Here is a 15,531-nt window from a genome sequence, read left to right as displayed (position 1 = left end):
TTTAGCCAAGCTGTATAATAGCATCCTTAAGAGGCTGGCTGGAATGTATCATTCAATGAAACTGGACAATAATTGAAGGAGATATGCCATCTAAAACGTTGAACCAGATACCCCAAAGTACAGAATTTCCCCTGCAAAGATATCAAATAATTATTAGCACCTCAGACAGACAATAGGTACTTGTCTCCATCCCTAATGGCTTGCATAATCACTCCCCCACCCACTAACCACTCCCCCACTAGGTTAGCCGTCAGTGACAGTTGAGTGGACACTTAGGTGTGGGAAAGTATAATTACATGTTGTTTTACTTGAGTTAAAGTATCAATATTGCAATATAGAAATATAGGACTGAAGTTGTTTAGTGTATGTTTTGTAATAATACAATCTAAAAACTAACTAGTAGGCTAACTAAGTTTTCAATGGCTATAGGCTATGTAGTTTTAGACCATTGCTTTTACATGTGTGCACTGAAAGGGCAGAAGAATGGATTACAAATAAAACATGATATGAGATCTTACACCTCAGGCTTTCATAAACAAAACCTTTTATTTGTCCAAACTTTGAAAATACAACATGTACAATAAAGTGGCCATAATAATGGTAATAAAAGGTACAATAAAAGTATGCACAATAAAGTGGCAACTGGAAGTTGTTTTTGTAGCATTGCCAGCACAAATCTGTCCTGGGTTTGGTGCTGAAACACCAACAACACGTTGCCCTGCAAAGAAAAGAGTAAAGACATAAACATTTTTTAATGATTTTTCAAAAATAGCAGATCTACAAGATTGTAGGGTGGCACTTGGTACTTTACTGTGCTATGATATACTCACTTCACACGGGTGTGTCACTAGACAGAAACTTGTTGTGTGTTCTGGGACCTTTCTTCCTCTGGCGTGAAGATATACCATTCTCCTTGTAGTGTTTCACAAGGGCTTGGAGAAGGGTTTTGCTGATCCTGGACAAAACGACATAAACACTTACAAACTAACCCAACAAGATATAATGGTACGCAATACGCAACTGCCTATAGTACAGTGTAAAGTCTGGTTTCTATTTACTGTGCAAGGCTACATCCGTTCTAAAGCCCACCCATTGTATCCGCTAATAATTTCCATGCATACATACACGCACACAAACTGCTTCCGTATCCTCTCCATACCGGATGTTTTACTACTACTACTACTACTACTACTACTGGCTAACAGCAGTATTATTTAAAGGTATATTCAGTGATTTCATTTAATTCAAATATCACTTATTTTTTTGTTTTGTTGTGATAATCCTCCCTACTATAGAGTGTGCTGACCATATAAGGAGTTCCTCCCTGTCCCCAGTTAACCCCTGGGGGTCAAAAAACCTTAGGTTTCGTTTTTGACTCTCTATCCTGATTGGACGAAAGGCTGGGTCCCAGGCCAAAAACGAAACCTAAGGTTTTTTGAGTGAAATCACCGAATATACCTTTAACAGTGCTAAGTAACCGCAGTATCCGTTCAATGCATTACACTCACGATGTCTATAAAAACAGTTTGTCTCGGTCTCCATGCTCCCTTGGAGTTGCAACAATAACATCCCGAAAATGTAACGCTGTCTCTCTGACACACACACGATGCCCTGCCACATAGTGATCCTCCGTACGCACAGAGTTGAGCAGCGCCTACTGCCACATAGTGATCCATACATACTTTACTGGCGTTATTCACACACACACATACACACACACAAACACACACAATATTACAGTAACAATACATAAGAATCAATAGCATAGATTAGAATGTAACTCACCCATAGAGAAAGAGAAATGTAGCACGGCAAACCACAACGGTGTTAACCATGTACGTGGATCGGGTGATCTTTCGCTTCCCGTTGAATTGCTTTGTGCATTGTGTCAATTCGGAGTCATTCATGCACGTCTTTATAATTCCCATGAGAAACATGTCTTTCTGATCCCTCGACAAGGCTGCCATTTCCATCCGTGTATCGCAAATCATTTCTGGGTCAAGTTTTTGACTGCAAGACAAAGGCTCATGTTCTGAATTCTCTTTTCGTCTTTCTTGGCATCGGCAATTAAAGTTTCGTATTTTCTCAAGTTCTACTGGTCGATCGGTGTCCACTGCAACATTCTCAACTTCTGGTAACTCATCTGCTCCTCCATTCAATGCATGGACCAAACGCGCTGTTGCACTAGAGTTACTAGCCATCTCGAGTTGAATAATAATTGTGTTTACAAACACACAAGGGTCAGAAACAGCTGTACTTATGGGCGGCGCCCAGAGCGTGAAACCTGAGGACAAAGACATTCCAGAGACCAATCGGAACCGTCATGCAAATCTTGGAAGAGCACTTCTCCGCCCCCAAAACAGCAGATATACAAGCATATACTTTGACTTATAAAATGTATACATTTCATTTGCCCAAATGAATAATCTGTTGGAATGAAAACCTTCAACATTCAAACTGTGTTAATATGAAAAGAACGAAAATCGCGACTTTATTTAGAGAATTACTGCCTTTTCATTCTGGCGAGATGATCGAGGACCAAAGTGCTGGAGTCTGTCACATATGTATGTACAGTAAAAGTCTGTTTACAGCCCATGGTTTTACTCGGTCTTTGTCTCTCAGTGCGTGCGTGCGTGTGTGCGTGCATTACCTGGTTCAGACTGTGGTGTTGTTGCAGAACGATGCCATCAGGAATCCCTCTAAAGAACCTGCCATTGGCCAGAGGAGACCTTACTAGTGGGGTTCCGTCTCCATGTTAAATTTAGTTGTCATTTACAACTCATGTAAAAGTTTCACTTTCAGTACTAATTTGAAGGTGAGGGTCTATAGAACCATTTTGGTTCGAGTGGCAATCACCAAAATAAAATAATTGGCCTATAGGGGGCGTAGTCAGGTGCCAACCCTCATCAGCCGTACCAAAATATGTAAACTGTTGTAACTTTTGATTAAATTATCCAATCTGAACATATGATATATGTATGGATTCACAATCAGGAGTAGCAGTTGGTACTTAAACATTATTACACATATAATATTTGTTTCCACACAGTATTGGTGTATACTGTATATCCACAAAAATAGCAGGAAAAACGAGCTAAAAACTAGTAGTGGGGTCCCTAGACAGACCGTCATTTACAACTCAACAAAAGTTTAACTTTCACTTCTAATTTGTAGATAATGACCTATAGAACAAATTTAGTTCGAGTGGCAAGTCTACAAATTAAAGAAATATATATTTTTGCCATATTTTCAAAATGGCCAAAATCGGAATTATGTTTATTTGAAAAATGTCTTAATTTTCTTATATTGCTGTTTTTTCTTTGTTTTTCCAGTTGTCCGTCGCGTCAGGTCTCACTTTAAATCCTTCCGGGGCTTTGGGCGGTTCCTAGAGGAGACGCACACGGAAGCCTATTTAAACGCCTGTAGTCCTCTATTTCTTCGTTAGCGAAGTGGGCGTGAGAGGGACGTTTGAGTGACAAGATGTTGACACAGACAAAGGCGCATTCTAATGTAGACTATAAGTTGCTCTGTTGCTACTTCGCTATCGAGTCATGGCTGTAAGACTGGCCATTTTAACTATTCAAAAATGTTTTGCAAAATAGTAAAACAAAGGCAAAGAAGTTTAGGGATAAGGGGTTTAGCGGTGACAAAAATGGTCTGTTGAATAGTTTTCATTTAGTTTTAGTCACATTGTAGTCACCTGGAATGTTTTAGTGTTAGTCTAGTTTTAGTCGACTAAATCTACAGTTGATTTAGTCGACTAAAATGTATTTGGCAGGCTTTGACGTCGTCGCAATGGCACTTGCTGAAAATAGCAGTATATCTGTAAATCGGCTATTTTCAGCATGCAACAAAGTGTAAAATGACTTGTACTGGAACTCTTGTCCGCACTAGTCCCTTTCAAACATTTTAGTGTAGTTTTTATTTGTCGACAAAATTGTCAATATATTTAGTCTTAGTTTTAATTTAGTTTCCATTTAGTTTTCGTCAGCGAAAAAAGGTAGTCGACGAACATTTCTCGTCACCATTTTAGTCTACGAAATTTTCATCCCTAATGAAAACTAAGCTATGATGACTGAATATATGAGTACACATACTGTAGCCTAAATACTGACAATTTTGTCAACAAATAAAAACTGGGCTAGGGAGTACAGTGGAGAAGAGAACCGGTAGAACTAACATCATTTAATTTGTGCTTGGCTGCGTAATAAGGTTGTCACACTCCGACTCTGCAAGCAGCTATAAGTTCATATCAGCCCGCCAAAAATAGATTTTATTCGACTAGCTCTACTGTAGTAGTGGTAAATGGAAGTCTTAATTTATTCAAAAGACAAGAACTAAATAGGCCTACATGTGGCGTCAAAAGAAAGACAGCTCAGGGTTACAGGCGTAAACTAGTGGTTTAAAAAAGTATTTCTCTTTCGTATGTGTTGTTTTCAGATAAATATAAACAGGAGAACAAGGTGGATTGATGGCATGCAGCGACTTTTCCATTGAGCACCTGCATATTGATTATGAATGATCAACTTGATGAACAGCTGTGACCGAGAGAGAGAGAGAGAGAGAGAGAGAGAGAGAGAGAGAGAGAGAGAGAGACTACTGACTTGTGCAACAGCCGAGTTGTCTAGGAACTAGACAAAATGCTGGAGGACGGTATCATAGAAGAGGTGAATGAAGGGTCTGAGTGGATTTCTAACATTCTAATTGTACCAAAGAAAGACACAAAAGAAGTGAGACTATGTGTAGATCTCAGAGAAGTAAATACAGCTGTAATTCGAGAGAGACACCCAGTGCCAACTGTAGACAGTATACTGCAAGCAGTGCAGGGAGCAAAAATATTTGCTAAACTGGATGCTAGAAAAGGATTCTGGCAAGTGGAATTGGCACCAGAGTCAAGACACTTGACTACTTTCATAACCCACAGAGGGTGCTACCGTTTCAGGAAGGTTCCCTTTGGGCTGTCAAGTGCACCTGAAGCCTACCAGAAGGCTATGGACTCAATGCTGACAGGATTGCCAGGTGTTGTGTGCTACATGGATGATGTGACAATACATGCTGAAAACGGAAAAGAACTGGAACAGAGACTGAGGCAAGTGCTACAGAGATGCAAAGACAGGGGTCTCACCCTCAATAGAGAGAAATGTGTTTGACATTTGTTGACATCCTATAGTTCATAGGTTCAATGTACAGATTATTATTGTTGAGGGGTGCTAGCCCCTCCTATATACAGGTTTAATGTTTGTTTTTAGTTCAATGTTTGTTTTAAAAACGCCATTGACAATGAAAGGGAAATGTACGTCATCTCGGCTCTAACACAAACATTAAATGCCATTAACAATAAAGGGTAGGGAGGGTAGTGGGAGGGAGGGTGAAGACCCTCCGCTGCGCGTCGGGTCTGCCTACGCCCCCAGCCATTGTAAAATACCCGGTAACCTGAGACCTCTTGTGGCTTATTGCTTTATTAGCACCCGTTGCTTAAACAAACATTCTGTTGTAAGATCATAAGAGCGCCCCTCACTTCACATGGGTGTGATTTTTGATATTAGAGACCACTGGTTCGCAAACTCTGGGTCAGGACCTAAGGGCCGGACAGGGACGGATTAACCCTCATGAGGCCCCTGAGAGCCAAGGGCCCCTGAGAGCCATGGACCCCCGATTTGTGTCACGAGAAAATATCAGTTTATATTTTCGTCGTAGTGAATATGAATATTCAGTGACTTCTTAAAAGTGAGTAAAAACACATGGATGTGAATTATAATATTAGATTAATTATAATATTAGATTAATTATATTAGATTCACTGTAATATTAGATTCACTATAATATTAGATTCATTATAATATTAGATTAGCAGTTGATTGAATATTCTTGCCATGAGTTAATCAACAGGTATTCCAAGGCCCAGGTGCAATACCCCGTCAGCCCACCAGAGGGCTCCAGCGCACAGCTGATCTAGTGTACTTGTAACTAAATGGATTGCATGTTTTCTTAGCCCAAGGAGTTTATTTTACATTACTAATGAGTGTATTTAGTGCAAAACTAATGGATTCAGAATCATGAAACCCCCCTAGTTTGACCTGTCACATGCTACTTAAAGCCAAAGGTTCTGAAAGAACCTCTGAACTCCATTTGATCCTCAAACTGTCAGTAGAAACACTTAACTCCACTGCTCTGTGGGGGCACTGACTACAGCTCAGCCTCAGAGCCGCACGGAAGATAAACAAAAAGAACAACAGTTTCAGTGTGTGTGTGATAATCAAACTTGGAGATCCATTGTCAGTGGAGTTAATAGGTTTTTTCTGTAATTCGCTCTGAAAGAATATATATTCAAAGATGTGTGCCGCATTCACTATTTTTCAAAAATAGCAGACCTACAAGGCCTGGAGAACTGCACACGCACACACACACACAAACGCACACACACACACAAACAAACGCACACAAACAAACGCACACTAGGGCTGGGTGCAATAACCGCAATATCGCCATACCGCCGGTATGTAACGCATACCGCGGTATCGGGTTCATTACCGCGGTTAAAAGAAATATATATATATATTTATTTTTTTATGAAATTATTATTTTTTTTTAATGAAAAGTGTATCATAATAAACAGTGACCCTCAGTCAGTCTAATCATGCCAGCAACACAACACCAGAGGGAGTTCAAAAAACCATGTGCAACCCAGATTTGGCACAAACAAGGATTGATTGATTGATTGATTAAAATATTTATTAACAGTTTGCAGAATTACACTACATTTCAAGCACAACTCAATACAAAGACTGTTAACTGTGAGTGGACACTTGTTTACAAGAGGGTCCACCTAAATTCATTTCACAAAAATGTGGAACGCCCTACCAACTGTCATTAAGACATGTAAATCCCTTGACTCCACCCACCCCTTTCCCCCCTCACTGTATACGTTTTTCCCCCTTTTTACCTCCTTTATGATGATTTCATGTTTTTGGCTTTATAGAAGTGCATAGTGTACAAAATGATATGATGAATTGAAAATGGTGGACCCTCTTGTAAACAAGTGTAATGCTTTATGGCAGGGGTATTCAATTAGATTAGGCCTCCTATGTGACACAGACGGAGTAGAAAAAAACGTGCCATTTTATCATGATTATTAGTGAGGACTAAGGACTGAGGATTGATTGATTGATTGATTGACCTTCTCTATATATGGCGACTGCCAATTATTGCAGACACTGAATAGAATTTTGCCGATGCCTTTAGCTCTCAATCTGCAGGCCCCTCACGACTGATTTATGGACATTACCGAGGCTTCCAAATTTGAACACAAGTTGTTTACATCTTTAGCCAAGCTGTATAATAGCATCCTTAAGAGGCTGGCTGGAATGTATCATTCAATGAAACTGGACAATAATTGAAGGAGATATGCCATCTAAAACGTTGAACCAGATACCCCAAAGTACAGAATTTCCCCTGCAAAGATATCAAATAATTATTAGCACCTCAGACAGACAATAGGTACTTGTCTCCATCCCTAATGGCTTGCATAATCACTCCCCCACCCACTAACCACTCCCCCACTAGGTTAGCCGTCAGTGACAGTTGAGTGGACACTTAGGTGTGGGAAAGTATAATTACATGTTGTTTTACTTGAGTTAAAGTATCAATATTGCAATATAGAAATATAGGACTGAAGTTGTTTAGTGTATGTTTTGTAATAATACAATCTAAAAACTAACTAGTAGGCTAACTAAGTTTTCAATGGCTATAGGCTATGTAGTTTTAGACCATTGCTTTTACATGTGTGCACTGAAAGGGCAGAAGAATGGATTACAAATAAAACATGATATGAGATCTTACACCTCAGGCTTTCATAAACAAAACCTTTTATTTGTCCAAACTTTGAAAATACAACATGTACAATAAAGTGGCCATAATAATGGTAATAAAAGGTACAATAAAAGTATGCACAATAAAGTGGCAACTGGAAGTTGTTTTTGTAGCATTGCCAGCACAAATCTGTCCTGGGTTTGGTGCTGAAACACCAACAACACGTTGCCCTGCAAAGAAAAGAGTAAAGACATAAACATTTTTTAATGATTTTTCAAAAATAGCAGATCTACAAGATTGTAGGGTGGCACTTGGTACTTTACTGTGCTATGATATACTCACTTCACACGGGTGTGTCACTAGACAGAAACTTGTTGTGTGTTCTGGGACCTTTCTTCCTCTGGCGTGAAGATATACCATTCTCCTTGTAGTGTTTCACAAGGGCTTGGAGAAGGGTTTTGCTGATCCTGGACAAAACGACATAAACACTTACAAACTAACCCAACAAGATATAATGGTACGCAATACGCAACTGCCTATAGTACAGTGTAAAGTCTGGTTTCTATTTACTGTGCAAGGCTACATCCGTTCTAAAGCCCACCCATTGTATCCGCTAATAATTTCCATGCATACATACACGCACACAAACTGCTTCCGTATCCTCTCCATACCGGATGTTTTACTACTACTACTACTACTACTACTACTGGCTAACAGCAGTATTATTTAAAGGTATATTCAGTGATTTCATTTAATTCAAATATCACTTATTTTTTTGTTTTGTTGTGATAATCCTCCCTACTATAGAGTGTGCTGACCATATAAGGAGTTCCTCCCTGTCCCCAGTTAACCCCTGGGGGTCAAAAAACCTTAGGTTTCGTTTTTGACTCTCTATCCTGATTGGACGAAAGGCTGGGTCCCAGGCCAAAAACGAAACCTAAGGTTTTTTGAGTGAAATCACTGAATATACCTTTAACAGTGCTAAGTAACCGCAGTATCCGTTCAATGCATTACACTCACGATGTCTATAAAAACAGTTTGTCTCGGTCTCCATGCTCCCTTGGAGTTGCAACAATAACATCCCGAAAATGTAACGCTGTCTCTCTGACACACACACGATGCCCTGCCACATAGTGATCCTCCGTACGCACAGAGTTGAGCAGCGCCTACTGCCACATAGTGATCCATACATACTTTACTGGCGTTATTCACACACACACATACACACACACAAACACACACAATATTACAGTAACAATACATAAGAATCAATAGCATAGATTAGAATGTAACTCACCCATAGAGAAAGAGAAATGTAGCACGGCAAACCACAACGGTGTTAACCATGTACGTGGATCGGGTGATCTTTCGCTTCCCGTTGAATTGCTTTGTGCATTGTGTCAATTCGGAGTCATTCATGCACGTCTTTATAATTCCCATGAGAAACATGTCTTTCTGATCCCTCGACAAGGCTGCCATTTCCATCCGTGTATCGCAAATCATTTCTGGGTCAAGTTTTTGACTGCAAGACAAAGGCTCATGTTCTGAATTCTCTTTTCGTCTTTCTTGGCATCGGCAATTAAAGTTTCGTATTTTCTCAAGTTCTACTGGTCGATCGGTGTCCACTGCAACATTCTCAACTTCTGGTAACTCATCTGCTCCTCCATTCAATGCATGGACCAAACGCGCTGTTGCACTAGAGTTACTAGCCATCTCGAGTTGAATAATAATTGTGTTTACAAACACACAAGGGTCAGAAACAGCTGTACTTATGGGCGGCGCCCAGAGCGTGAAACCTGAGGACAAAGACATTCCAGAGACCAATCGGAACCGTCATGCAAATCTTGGAAGAGCACTTCTCCGCCCCCAAAACAGCAGATATACAAGCATATACTTTGACTTATAAAATGTATACATTTCATTTGCCCAAATGAATAATCTGTTGGAATGAAAACCTTCAACATTCAAACTGTGTTAATATGAAAAGAACGAAAATCGCGACTTTATTTAGAGAATTACTGCCTTTTCATTCTGGCGAGATGATCGAGGACCAAAGTGCTGGAGTCTGTCACATATGTATGTACAGTAAAAGTCTGTTTACAGCCCATGGTTTTACTCGGTCTTTGTCTCTCAGTGCGTGCGTGCGTGTGTGCGTGCATTACCTGGTTCAGACTGTGGTGTTGTTGCAGAACGATGCCATCAGGAATCCCTCTAAAGAACCTGCCATTGGCCAGAGGAGACCTTACTAGTGGGGTTCCGTCTCCATGTTAAATTTAGTTGTCATTTACAACTCATGTAAAAGTTTCACTTTCAGTACTAATTTGAAGGTGAGGGTCTATAGAACCATTTTGGTTCGAGTGGCAATCACCAAAATAAAATAATTGGCCTATAGGGGGCGTAGTCAGGTGCCAACCCTCATCAGCCGTACCAAAATATGTAAACTGTTGTAACTTTTGATTAAATTATCCAATCTGAACATATGATATATGTATGGATTCACAATCAGGAGTAGCAGTTGGTACTTAAACATTATTACACATATAATATTTGTTTCCACACAGTATTGGTGTATACTGTATATCCACAAAAATAGCAGGAAAAACGAGCTAAAAACTAGTAGTGGGGTCCCTAGACAGACCGTCATTTACAACTCAACAAAAGTTTAACTTTCACTTCTAATTTGTAGATAATGACCTATAGAACAAATTTAGTTCGAGTGGCAAGTCTACAAATTAAAGAAATATATATTTTTGCCATATTTTCAAAATGGCCAAAATCGGAATTATGTTTATTTGAAAAATGTCTTAATTTTCTTATATTGCTGTTTTTTCTTTGTTTTTCCAGTTGTCCGTCGCGTCAGGTCTCACTTTAAATCCTTCCGGGGCTTTGGGCGGTTCCTAGAGGAGACGCACACGGAAGCCTATTTAAACGCCTGTAGTCCTCTATTTCTTCGTTAGCGAAGTGGGCGTGAGAGGGACGTTTGAGTGACAAGATGTTGACACAGACAAAGGCGCATTCTAATGTAGACTATAAGTTGCTCTGTTGCTACTTCGCTATCGAGTCATGGCTGTAAGACTGGCCATTTTAACTATTCAAAAATGTTTTGCAAAATAGTAAAACAAAGGCAAAGAAGTTTAGGGATAAGGGGTTTAGCGGTGACAAAAATGGTCTGTTGAATAGTTTTCATTTAGTTTTAGTCACATTGTAGTCACCTGGAATGTTTTAGTGTTAGTCTAGTTTTAGTCGACTAAATCTACAGTTGATTTAGTCGACTAAAATGTATTTGGCAGGCTTTGACGTCGTCGCAATGGCACTTGCTGAAAATAGCAGTATATCTGTAAATCGGCTATTTTCAGCATGCAACAAAGTGTAAAATGACTTGTACTGGAACTCTTGTCCGCACTAGTCCCTTTCAAACATTTTAGTGTAGTTTTTATTTGTCGACAAAATTGTCAATATATTTAGTCTTAGTTTTAATTTAGTTTCCATTTAGTTTTCGTCAGCGAAAAAAGGTAGTCGACGAACATTTCTCGTCACCATTTTAGTCTACGAAATTTTCATCCCTAATGAAAACTAAGCTATGATGACTGAATATATGAGTACACATACTGTAGCCTAAATACTGACAATTTTGTCAACAAATAAAAACTGGGCTAGGGAGTACAGTGGAGAAGAGAACCGGTAGAACTAACATCATTTAATTTGTGCTTGGCTGCGTAATAAGGTTGTCACACTCCGACTCTGCAAGCAGCTATAAGTTCATATCAGCCCGCCAAAAATAGATTTTATTCGACTAGCTCTACTGTAGTAGTGGTAAATGGAAGTCTTAATTTATTCAAAAGACAAGAACTAAATAGGCCTACATGTGGCGTCAAAAGAAAGACAGCTCAGGGTTACAGGCGTAAACTAGTGGTTTAAAAAAGTATTTCTCTTTCGTATGTGTTGTTTTCAGATAAATATAAACAGGAGAACAAGGTGGATTGATGGCATGCAGCGACTTTTCCATTGAGCACCTGCATATTGATTATGAATGATCAACTTGATGAACAGCTGTGACCGAGAGAGAGAGAGAGAGAGAGAGAGAGAGAGAGAGAGAGAGAGAGAGAGAGAGACTACTGACTTGTGCAACAGCCGAGTTGTCTAGGAACTAGACAAAATGCTGGAGGACGGTATCATAGAAGAGGTGAATGAAGGGTCTGAGTGGATTTCTAACATTCTAATTGTACCAAAGAAAGACACAAAAGAAGTGAGACTATGTGTAGATCTCAGAGAAGTAAATACAGCTGTAATTCGAGAGAGACACCCAGTGCCAACTGTAGACAGTATACTGCAAGCAGTGCAGGGAGCAAAAATATTTGCTAAACTGGATGCTAGAAAAGGATTCTGGCAAGTGGAATTGGCACCAGAGTCAAGACACTTGACTACTTTCATAACCCACAGAGGGTGCTACCGTTTCAGGAAGGTTCCCTTTGGGCTGTCAAGTGCACCTGAAGCCTACCAGAAGGCTATGGACTCAATGCTGACAGGATTGCCAGGTGTTGTGTGCTACATGGATGATGTGACAATACATGCTGAAAACGGAAAAGAACTGGAACAGAGACTGAGGCAAGTGCTACAGAGATGCAAAGACAGGGGTCTCACCCTCAATAGAGAGAAATGTGTTTTTGGATTACGCCAGATTGAGATGCTGGGACATGTGATCTCAGCAGAAGGCATAAAACCAGACCCCCAGAAAATAGAGGCTGTCTGTAATGCACCGAGACCTGAAAATGTGCAGCTGTTGCGCTCGTTCTTAGGCACATGTGGCTTTCTGATGAAATTTATTCCAGACTATGCCAATATATCAGAACCACTCAGGAGACTGACACGGAAGAGTCAAGAGTGGGAGTGGACATCAGAAACTGAGAAGTCATTCAAAGACATGAAAAGAGCACTGGTGAGTGAACCCTGCCTAGCATACTACAAGATCAATGCACCCACTGTGGTCATAAGTGATGCAAGCCCGGTGGGACTGGGCGCAGTCCTGCTGCAAGAACAGGAAGACGGACAGAATAAACCGATCGCTTATGCAGGCCGCTCACTTACTCCTACGGAGAGACGCTATTCCCAGATAGAGCGAGAGGCTCTAGGATGTGTATGGGCTGTCGAACGCTTTAGAACATATCTGTGGGGAGGCATGTTTACACTTCAGACTGATCACAAGCCTCTTATTTACATGTTCAACCCTGAGAAGGCTACACTGTTGCCACCCAGGATTCAGAGACTGGGATTGAGATTACAGCCATATGACTACAAGATTGAACACATTGTTGGAAAGTCTAACGTGGCAGACTCACTGTCAAGACTACCCTTACCAGACACAGAGGAAAACGGGTATGTTGAACCATATGTAGGAAAAGTGCTTTCAGTGACCATGCACGGCTTACAAGCAATGACACTTGAGGACATTAAACACTCCACGACAGAGGATGAAACGCTAAAGCAGCTCATGGCAATAGTGGAGGTGGGAAAATGGCCAGACCCGATTCCACTGGAACTGCAGCCTTATGACAGATGCTCGAGTGAATTGTCTACATATGACGGACTGATACTGAGGGGGCACAGGATTGTGTTACCAAAACAGAAAGTGAAACAGGCACTGAAAATTGCACACGAAACTCACCAGGGTGTGGTCCGCACCAAGCAATATCTGAGGAGCAAATTCTACTGGCCTAATATGGACCTAGATGTCGAGAGACTGGTCCGAAACTGCTCTGCTTGTGTGCTGAATCAACCGCTGCATGATGATCAACCCCTTCAACCACTCAAACTGCCCCCCAGACCCTGGACTAAGTTGGGCATCGACATAGTGGGCCCTATAGAGAACAGCCACATATTGACTCTGACAGATTACTACACTTCATTCCCAGAAGCAGTTGTCATAAATGACACATCCTCAGCCACAGTCATTAAGGAGCTGACGCATATATTTGCACGTTTTGGATACCCCCTGGAGACCGTCACTGATAATGCCAAGACGTTTGTGGGAAACCTGTTTGAATCTTTCCTTGCTACATGCGGGATCAAGCACATACGTGCATCACTGTACTATCCAAGATCAAATGGGAAAATTGAACGGTTCCACAGATATCTTAAAAAGGCCTTCAGAGCAGCTGAAAGTGAAGGAAAGAAATGGAGGGAGGAACTCCCAAATATCCTTTTAGCATATCGTTCGACGCCCCACAGGGCATCGGGGGAAACACCAGCCATGCTCATGTTTGGACGTGACATTCGCACCAAGCTACCCAACCTGGTGGATGAAGAGGAAAGGTCAAAGGACATTCAAAAACATCACAGAGAATACACAGACAAAATGAAGGACTACGCTGACAGAACAAATAGAGCGAAGGAACACAATTTCAAAGTTGGAGACCTGGTCCATGTCGCCAGTAGAGACAATGGAAAACTGGACACTAGATTCAGAGACGCTCGCTATGTGCTCCTGAGAAACACCTCTGACAATTCATTTGAACTAAACACACAGGATGGCTCTAGGGTTACAAGGAATGTTAAACATCTGCGCCATGCTCCTGTGGAAATGGACTTTGATTTCGCTATGCCAGCAGAAGCACAGGCAGGCATTGGAGTACCAGCGGAAAGTTATGAGGAAACCGGAGGTTTGGACATGCAGGACATACCGAACACTGCAGAGTGTTCACCTAAAGTGATATCAGGCTCAGGCAATGACTAGGGGGGGCCGAGTTATCAGGAAGCCGACCCGATACAGAGACACTTAAGATAAGGGAACAAAGACACTGAATGCATATTGAGAACTTTGAAAAAAAAAAGAGAAAGAAATGGGACTTGTTGACTGTTCAGATTTTGCACTGTTTAATGTGTTTGAAATGGTACATTGTTGTTGTTTGTAAAGACTAAGTATTTTGGTTGGGTTCTGTAAAGTGTGGGTAACTTTAATTCTGACGAAGAGAGGGATGTAGTGGAGTGGGATGTATCGCGAGAGTTGATGTGTGAGACTAGGAAGCAGGAAGTGGAGAGAGGGAGACCGGTAGAAAAGCCGGGAGCTGTAAGATTGACTAAACCAACCTGTTCATTAATAAAGTAACCATCTGCATAAGAACTGTATCTTCATTGACCGACACTACACATTGGTTAACCCAATGGTTATAACATTAGACATAGTGACATGTTTAAGCAATTACAACGACTTAATGACACTAAAACGACTTTCTGATGGAATAAAAACTTCTTTAACATTCCAACTGTGTTAATGTGGCTAAAAACGAAAACCACCAAAAAAAAAGAAAAGGTATTTTGGTCAATTGTGAACTTTCAATCCTGCCGACTTGTGGTTGAAAATACTGGCACTGGTCACATATCTGCTCATTGTCTCAATCGCAGCAACAGGGGGGGGGCAACAAAAGTCTTGATCTGTGTAGGCTACATTCCACCGATCGTTTCAGAACCATAGTAGAACGGTGAGACGCGTTACTCGATCGGTGAGGTTAGTGGTTGACATGTCTGGACATGTCCGGGCAATGAAGCACTGAAGCAAGTAGGAGCGATCAGCGATGGAAAAGAGCTTCATCGACGGTATCGAGAGAGATGCTAAGCCCGGCTGTGATATCGACAAAATGACAACTCGATGGCTTCCGCACGAATCCGCAGAACACAACGGTTTAGGATGAGGACATGTATATTCTTTATACATTACAACCGGGTCGA

General features: G+C 40.9%; 2 long non-coding RNA genes across 2 annotated transcripts; both read right to left on the bottom strand.

The window, feature by feature from the left end:
- Positions 1 to 527: 527 nt before the first annotated feature.
- Positions 528 to 2,253, bottom strand: LOC310873648. Its single transcript, XR_014570506.1, has 3 exons — positions 1,786 to 2,253; positions 831 to 955; positions 528 to 718 (listed from the first exon to the last, which is right to left on the bottom strand). It is a non-coding gene; the product is annotated as an uncharacterized lncRNA (long non-coding RNA).
- Positions 2,254 to 7,848: 5,595 nt separating this feature from the next.
- Positions 7,849 to 9,574, bottom strand: LOC310873122. The gene is made up of 3 exons (XR_014570460.1): positions 9,107 to 9,574; positions 8,152 to 8,276; positions 7,849 to 8,039 (listed from the first exon to the last, which is right to left on the bottom strand). It is a non-coding gene; the product is annotated as an uncharacterized lncRNA (long non-coding RNA).
- Between the last annotated feature and the right edge of the window lie 5,957 nt (positions 9,575 to 15,531).

Source organism: Protomyctophum parallelum (assembly GCF_964188405.1).
Source record: "Protomyctophum parallelum genome assembly, chromosome: 16".
In the NCBI taxonomy this organism is placed as follows: Eukaryota; Metazoa; Chordata; class Actinopteri; order Myctophiformes; family Myctophidae; genus Protomyctophum; species Protomyctophum parallelum.
This window is presented reverse-complemented; position numbering and strand designations above follow the sequence as displayed.